Source organism: Acipenser ruthenus, chromosome 4 (genome assembly GCF_902713425.1).
Source record: "Acipenser ruthenus chromosome 4, fAciRut3.2 maternal haplotype, whole genome shotgun sequence".
NCBI lineage: Eukaryota > Metazoa > Chordata > Actinopteri > Acipenseriformes > Acipenseridae > Acipenser > Acipenser ruthenus.
Genome location: NC_081192.1, coordinates 58,820,414 through 58,829,661, shown reverse-complemented (window position 1 = coordinate 58,829,661; position 9,248 = coordinate 58,820,414). Strand labels below are relative to the sequence as shown.

The 9,248-nt window shown below is 36.2% G+C and overlaps 1 long non-coding RNA gene across 1 annotated transcript; it reads left to right on the top strand.

Moving 5' to 3' along the window:
- Positions 1–1,242: 1,242 nt before the first annotated feature.
- Positions 1,243–8,081, top strand: LOC131736909 (uncharacterized). The gene is made up of 3 exons (XR_009328495.1): positions 1,243–1,256; positions 5,795–5,867; positions 7,750–8,081. It is a non-coding gene; the product is annotated as an uncharacterized LOC131736909 (long non-coding RNA).
- Positions 8,082–9,248: the final 1,167 nt, after the last annotated feature.

The window sequence follows — 9,248 nt, the reverse complement described above, 5'->3', positions numbered from 1 at the left end:
CCAGCACCCCTGGTTGATAATGGACAATATTTGAACACCCTATTATGTGTTCTAGCATTAAATAATTTTTTCGTATTCTGCTTTGAAACTTTCTATTAGATTTATTGTAAACTTTTTAAACATTTTTATAGTGTTCCCATTTGGAGCTGGGTATGAGAAGACTTGTGATGCTTCTGATTGTACGGTTGAAACAGAAAACCGTATAAAAGGGGTAAAAACTATGTCACTTTGTTTTAAAAATTAAAAGAAAGTAGGAATGTTCACAAAAAAAAAATCTAGTTTGTTTTTATTATTCTAACAGGCGTATTCTGAGATAAAGGGCTTCTTTGACAAAGGGACGTTTAAGTACACTAATCAAGACAAAGTTATCTACATTAAAGATTCCCTTAATGGGGAAAAGGTTCTCCATTGCAAACCAGGCTTCGGAAGAAATGTGATAAATAGTACCTTATGTCCTGGCTGTTGCAGTAAGTCAATATGTATACTCTTATTTAGTACAATATTTTTAGTAATAAAAATATGTAAATTAGTTGAACATTTTTGCTGGGGATCCAACAATTAGAGAACAAAAATTACGCTACCACAGCCACTACTGGCCAGGCAGGCACCCAGTAAACTTGAGCTGACACCCACAGGACTTATCATTGTCCTCCAGGGGGCTGGCAACTTACCAATATCTGCTGTCAAGCTCCTGGGTGTAAAGAGCCGATTGGCTTAGCAATAGGATAGGGAGACATGCACTTATCTTTAATTCTCCTAAGATGTGTGGAGTTGCTGCATTGAGGAAGCATAATTCAATAAATGAACTGAATGTTTTGCTGATTCACTTACACATTTTTCTAAACTAATTTTGATTTCATATTGTACTGAAACAAACAAACAAACTCAGTTCATAGGCTTTATAAAAGTGGACTGAATTAGTTTGGAGCATTCATACTGTATATGCTTTCAAATGAACAGAATCACACTGTTTTTTTGTTTTTTTTTTTAAAGCCCAAATTAACTAAGTGTGAATGGGCCCTAAACAGTTAGAAAAAGTATATATTGTTAAACAACAAATCCATTAATTGTTTTACATGTGTTTCTTTCACCAGTCACTTGCTTCCCTGGTTTCTTCAGTGCAAAAAGTCAAACACATTGTTTGAAGTGTGCAGTTGGTTCATATAATTCAAATCATGGGCAATCAGGCTGCAGAAGTTGTCCAAAAGATGAAATCACTGCTAAAAAAGGAGCTACATCAAAAAAAGAATGTTACCGTAAGACATACATTTGTGATCCAAATGTTATTACCAACCTTAAACAAATAGTACTTTAAGTGGTCAGTACTACAGGGACTTCCCCATAACATGTGAGCCCTTTCCACCTGTAAACACATTCAAGAAATCTAAAGTTTCTCCTTCTTTAGGTCAATGGTCCACCTCAACCAGCATATACTGTAGTTTTTTTCCAGGTATTGTTTCTCATGGTCACAGTCCCTACCAGCTTTGATCCTGTGCACCATAGACCTTGGCTCTTAAGGTCAATTCCAGCATACCAAATTTTGCCCACTTAATGCACCTAACATGGGGATTAAGTGAGTTTGATCCACTTGTTTGGACTAACATTACCATAATCCTTATTGCAACATACCAAAAGCTGATTAGATCATTGGGATGATCATTTAAACTAGATCTAGTACTAATTGTAGCATACTAACCCAGACCCAACCAATTGTGTTGTGAAGTTAGAGACTACTCTAGTCTGCTTGGTAGACATGTTCTACCTAGGCATTGCAACATATAGGAAAGTGTGGTGTCTCCCCCACTGCACCCACATGCATAGTTGTTGGCTTAAAATCAGGGATTTATGTAGGTACACACCACATATAATAATTCATATTTTTCTAATTTCACATTCTTGTATGTCTTTAAAAACACTGACAAACATATTTATTCAGATACAACTATGATACGTTTGTACTGTAATTCACTTTGTAATATAAGCAGTGTTTTCCCTCAGCTCCATCACAGAAGCAGAGTGCTCCACTTGCTGTTTTTCTAAGATCACCATGTCAATAGTTCCTTATTGGCTAATTAGACTCACTATAGGGAAAGAACACACCTTCAGTTAGGCTACATCTAGACACACCTGGTATAGAAAACAACAATATGAGCACTCTGACATAGTGCAGGGAAAACTCTGATAAGTCACACTTTTTTACACTTCAGTCTTTCTTGTCAGAGGCTTTACATATTTGTTTATTTTACACAGTGTACTTAATTACATGTAAGGGGTCTTGAGAGATCTCAAAACACTGCCATCTTGCTGTTCCGAATCTACAAGCATACAGTGGATATTAACAGTACTGTGCTAGCACATATTTTGCTATTTAGTTGTATTTATTTTATTGTACAGTCCACAATAGTGGAGGCAGACCAACTCTTACACACATGGGTACTGGGGGAGAATCCACACTTTCCTTGTGTATGCTACAATGCATAGGTAGAACATGTATTAGTTACTGTAGATTGCTGTATTGTAAAAACTTAACCCCAGTGTCCCTGGTTTTGTGGGTTTGTTTTCGCAGACTTTACATTATCTATACATATTTGTTTGCAATGAATTTCCATTGTTTTTGAAACAGTAGTTCACCCTGTGGGTTTAATGTCATTACAGTGTGGCCCATGGAACGTTGGCCTTAGGCCCCATTATGAAATTCCTGTTTTCCTTCATTATTTTGCTTTCTGTTTTAACTACACTGCCTTATTAGCATGCGCTGAATATATATATATGCTGCCTGTTGAGATGCACATTGTGCTTTGTGTTTCAGATTTTGCTGTATAACTGTTTAGCCAATTGTGATGAAACGTGCAATGTGTGTAACAAGTTTAACTGTGCAAATTATATATATATATATATATATATATATATATGTGTGTGTGTGTATATATATCCATATCTGTGTGTGTGTGTATATATATAGTAAAAGAACTCACCCACTCGCGTTTGTTGCCCCTTTAAAAAACACGACCCAGGACACTGAAATTGATTTTTACAGTGCGGTTGCACTAATTTTTAATAAACAAAATAAACAAAAATGAAACCAAAACCTACCTCCGTTTTGGAGTGCTCACTACACAACAGGAACCTAACTAATAAGCCGGACAGCTAAGCTGTTTACCGGCTAAAAACAAAACACACACAGTTTAACACAAACACAAAAAGAACACACAGTTACTTTTTTTTTTTTCCTCAATACAATTGACTACACCAACAATCGGGCTTCTTACTTCATGGCAGCCCCGAAAAGACTGGCTGTCTTTCTTTTAAACCCTGCACCTGGCGCTAATGTACAATTAACCAGGTGCGGGTGATAATTAAACTAATAAAACAATTAAACAATGAACAAACAATTACAGTTCTGGCAGGGAGGATTTTAACCCTCTCCCTGCTGTATTACAATATATATATATATATATATAAATTATATCTGTAACTTATTTGAGTGCAATATATAACAATACTGTGCAATATATTTATTGTTGGTGTCCGTATAACCAATTAATAGTGTGATTGGTCAATTGATGTAATTAACTAGTATATTTTCCTTTGTTAGTTTACTGTCAGTAACCAAGAGGCCTGCTTGTTACTTGTAGAGCGCAATAAATGCTTGAGGATTGTATGGTTCCTCAATGCTTCTTCTCCTAGCTGTTTACCTCCTATGTCCTGTTTGTTAATTATTTATTTTCAATTACACAGTTATTCCCTGGGCATATATAGGGTGTAGTGGTGTCGCATATGGAAAAGTGAATTACTATGTCCTAGTAGCGGTTTGGTGACAAATATATATATACACACTACCGGTCTAAAGTTTTAGAACACCTCCATTTTTCCAGTTTATTGAAATTTACGCAGTTTAATGTCTCAATGTAATTGACAGTTGGTGTCACACACCGAGGAACCATCCTTTCGCCTACTCGACGGCGTACAAAAACCCTGCGTGATGAACCGAAGATTTCAAATTTTGATTCATCGGTCCATAAGACCTTCTTCCAGTCTTCAGTAGTCCACTGGCGGTGCTTCATGACCCAGGCAAGCCTCTTTTTCTTATTTTGCCATCTTAGCAATGGCTTTCTTACTGCCGCTCGACCTGTCAAACCTGCAGCTCGAAGTCTTCTCTTCACAGTTGAAACTTACTTACTTCGACCAGTGTTAAGCTGTGCTTGAAGCTGTTGTCCTGTGAGCCGCCTATCATGCAAGCTGTTGACTCTCAGAAACTTGTCTTCTGATTTTGTGGCTTTTGTGGCTTTGGGTCTGCCAGACCTTTTCCTGTCAGAGTTTCCTCCAGTTTCCAAGTTCCTTTTGATGGTGTAGGAAACTGTACTCACTGACACCTTGGCTTTCTTTGCAATTTCTCTAAAGGGAAGACCTACACTTTTAAGGGTTATAATGGTCTGTCTGTCTTCCTTTGTTAATTGCCTTTTTCTCGCCATTATGAGAGCAATATACTACTTCCTGCAGTACAATACTGTCCAAATAATGCTTAAGAGGGTGTAGTAAAACAGTCTGTTCCAATGCAGACAGAGAGTTTGTAAGTAATCAACAAAAGTTGGGACACCTGTAGGAATTGTTGGCATCAACTTTCAAGGCTTAATTTACTTCCATTGCTGCAGAACAGCTGTAAGTTGTTAACCCATTACTTGTTTCCTGAAAAAGGCCTTTTTGTATAACTCTGAAATGTACATTCTTTTTCAGTTTTTGGTAACCTAAACTTTTTTTTTTAACCTCTGGCAGTTTACTGCTTATCTTTGTACCATTTCAGGTTATTCACTGGACTTGAACTGCTTAAATTTCAATAAAAACTGGAAAAATGGGGGTCTAAAACTTTTGACCGGTAGTGTATATGGATGAAATCAAGTGGACATTGTCCACTGCTGGTAATTTAAGACTGATCCTCTTAGACTCACTAGACTCAGTTAGCAGAGATTAAAACAGATAGTTTACAACAATATCACACAATGTAGTATCTTACACATACGGTTCAACAGACTTTTTTTGTTTTGTTTTAAAGTAGAATTTTTATTTTTCATCCTTGTGTTTCTCTTGATAGACTGAGGGGAGTTTATTTTAAAGAATATAAATATTGTATCAGGTTTGTACCTTTCTAATACAGTTAATCTGTAACAATAAACTGTGTTAAGACGGAACAAATGGTGAATTTTCACAAAAAATGTATCTTTGATTTCTCAGTATTTTATTCTCAAAATTCCCCATGCAAATTATTGGATGGGATTTTTTTTGCACATTAAAATACCCCACAAATGTACTATGGATATTGAAAGTACAAATACCAAACTGTATCATGCAGGCTATAAATCATATGTGTACGCAGAATACAATGTAAGGGATTGCCCTGCAAGTGTTCACTATTTTACAGCATATGCATTGTTTAGCTGAAGGTGAGGGCACTTTCTGAACGACAAGGTCAATTGCCTAGCTCAAGGACTGCTGCAGAGTATATTATAACCTGAACAAATTGTTTATATTTCTGGATTGCATAGGCTTTTATCTGAAAAATAAATACACAAAATTGCATATTCTGGGTGCAGGTTTAATCTTGTGCCATTTGCAAAAATCAAGATATCAACGTTATTTATATATTGCTTTATTTTACTTTTTTAAAATGTTATTCCTGAAAAACATTTTATAATAAGTATTTAATACATTACATAGAAGACATGTGTTGCATGAGTAGACCATAAAGGTGTAGAGAAATATGCAGTATTTAGGTGTTAACTTTTAACATTTCCTGCAGGTCCTATGCCAAATTGGATAATACCAACTATCAGCGGAATTGGAACTTGCATTATACTAGCGTCATTATGGCTGTGAGTATTGGTGTGGGTTTTTTTTGTCATAATGTAATCATATCTTTAGAATTGAAATGATAAATATTTTATAAAACAGTGGATAATTAAATATATCTATGTAACATAAAACAGCACCTGATGCTCATTCTAAAAACAAGGTCTTAAATCAAGACTATACAAATACAGTATATAGATGACATTGCTGCTGCTTACTGATACCTAATCACTTCATATGTTGTAGTTCAAACCCACTCCAATAGCTTTGAAACAGTCAGACAATGTGAAGTACAGTGTAGATACCAGGATGCAGCTGTTTATAGCACTGTATTTGACATAGGGTGTGTTCGTAAACTTAATCTGAGTGTCACTGACGGTTTGCAAACTCCTGGAGTGCTCTGTGGTGTCGTTTGAAAACTCGGAGGAAATTAATTTTGGAGCGCTCGGAGCACACTCTGGCCGCTCTAGCTTGAGTTGGATTTTCAGAGATTTCACTTTCAAAATGGCTAAAGGCTCGCTGTGGTGGATGCGGGTATATTCTAAATCTATTTTTAGGGGTCCAAGCAACGAAGTTCTTCTCTGAAACGATTATGCCGATTTGAATCAACACTTTGCATACATGGCCTTGGCAAGGTTGTCTATCAAGTGTGTTTAAAGCAAGTTGCTACATAAAAAAACATGTCCGCCATTCAAATTTCAATATATATTGCAGTGTTTCTCTATGGTAGAATGCGATGAAACTTCATACAGTAGTAGAGGCCTATGGGAAATTAATGTCAACGAAAGAATGAAATTGATTGGTCACATAGTTTGGCAGCCATATTGGATTTTTCTAGCCAAATTATCGTATATCCGTAAAATCAACACTGTTGCATGAAAAGTCACGAAACTTGGTAGGGTGGTAGAGGCCTATGGAAAGTTGTGTCGGAGCAAAAAAGGTCATAGGTCACATGATTTGACAGCCATATTGGATTTTTCAAGAATTTTGGCCAATTTAAAAAAATGTTCTTGTCCAAAACCGCTTATGGTACAGATGTGAAAGTTGGGGCACATACTACCCTTAGGCCCTATATTTATACTTGTTCAACACAAGTTGATTGGTCACATGGTTCAGCGAGACTTTGCATAGCCTTGGCAGCTATATTTATAATTTATTTCTATATTTATCATTTTATTGTTTTTTTGAGAAAAAAATGATATTCCACATATTTTAGGTTCGGGTTTTACATTTTGAAGCGACTGAAGGGGAGAAAGGGGAGGAGTCGTCTAACGCTAGCCTTGTTCAACACCAATTAGCACTGACCTTTTTTTTTTTTATATAAACAGTACCGCCGCATAAAAATAAATAAATAAATGAAACTGAAGAGCAGCAGAAATAATGACAGTAGTATTAGACTTAAGAGTTGAAAACATGTAAAAAATATACATAAAAAATCAATTATATCGGTCTAAGAAAAAGCCATTGTAAGGCACAACTGCATGTTCATAGTTAATAAGTACTATCAGTATTAAACCGTGTTAGGTAGTTCGAAAACTAAAGAGAAAATTCATGCTCTGAAGCACTTTCAGAGCGTCGGATTTAGTTTACGACCGCACCCATACTTGCATACACAAACAGTAGTAATGTTATTATAAAATATAAGAACATGGTTTTCAAAACATTGGTTTGCACTCCTTTCACACAAGCACATATGGGCCACTTCTTAATTGCAATAATCTTTTGAACTTATTTTTCCAATTTGGACATTATAATTATAATTATTATAGCTAATATATTGGGAGGTATAATTAAAACTATAGTAAAAATCCTGCCAAAATGCCTTAGAGGGCAGTATTTATGGCTGTGTTTTATTTATTTTTTTACTATTTTAATTAACTTACCAAGATTTATTTATCCTTTCAGCACTATTCGGGCATGTTGTAGAAGAAGGCTATCAGCCATGTACATTGTTAAAACACCAACTGAAGTGAAGAAGAATATTAGAAATCTAGCAGATATGGTTTACAAATCAGATTTGGACGAGGTCAGGAATCTACTTGCGAGTCCCTCCTTTTACCAGAAAAGCTCAGAAAAGCGCCAGGTGGGATTTTCAAGTGACCATTCAAAGGGCATTCAGAGCGAGACAGAGACAGGTGAATTCACAACATTTACCCCAGATTCTACCTTTCAAAGTGGTCTTGAAACTAGTTTTGATGATAGCAGATAAGGAGAATCCAATCCAAGATATTGGCAATATTTTGACTGAGGATAACATTCATATTAGAACAAACCCCCCCCCCCCCCCCCCCAAATATGATATTGTAAATATAATATGGTCGTAGCTATCGTTATCAAATTGTTGTGCAATAAAATTATTATTTTTTTAAAAATAGAATGTGCTGCCTCCTGTGTTTAGAGTTGTAGCAAAATCTTTCAAGGATATGGACATGAGAAGGAATGTGTATAAATACTGTATTTTGTGTGTGGTTAACGAATAATTTGTATCTCAGAGGTTCTCAACTGTAAGTAACTATCATATAGGTATCTGTTTTTTACTTCCAGTTTTGGCCAGTCTACACCCAGTCCTCACTGATTATTTATTATGAATTGGTCATTTAGCAGATGCTTTTTGCAGATCTACTTATTTCCTAGCCTAGGCTCGTTTACATTAGAAACAATGGAACCTCCCCTTTAAATTCTAAAGCTTGATCAACTTATTTCCTGGGACACCAGGTCCGTGACGTCACCACACCTGCGCACTGCAACCACTCTGTCACAGATGGGTGTACATTTGGTTGTTGTTGGACTACATAAGGCACTTGAAAGAGCATTTTCCAGTTTTCTCCAATCAAACTTCGAAATTTAAGAATTTAAATGTGTAAAATAGCAATAAAGGTCTTTGCAATAAAATTGCAAATGGTTGGGGGGGCATTGCTATGGTAGCCTATGGCACAGGCTCAGCCATCTGGAGCTGACAAGAGTTCAGATTCAAACAGGGCAGCTTCAATGGTATTAGCCACTGGTAGAATGATTTCACAAGTGTACGGCCAGCAGCTCATATTTTGGTATTTTTGTATGGTGTCCTGAAGTCATCTACCAGTGTGCCAATGCTTCTGCTGGTGTTTTCTACTTTTTGTAAATAAAAGAATGGGGGTACTACAGGTAGGAAGCGGTGCTGCACGTATTTATGTAATAATTATAATTAAAAAGTTTGAACACAAAACAAACACTGCACACACAAAACAAAAGCCATGATGACCAAAACAAACAGACAAAACAAAAGAGTGAACCAAAACAAACTAGTATCGTGCTGGTCTAAATCCAGCACGAGTAGCAGTTGTTTATATTTTTATCTTGCTGTCACTTTCATGTATACCAACAGCCACGAGTGAGAGATATTCACCTCTTTTATGCAGCCATGC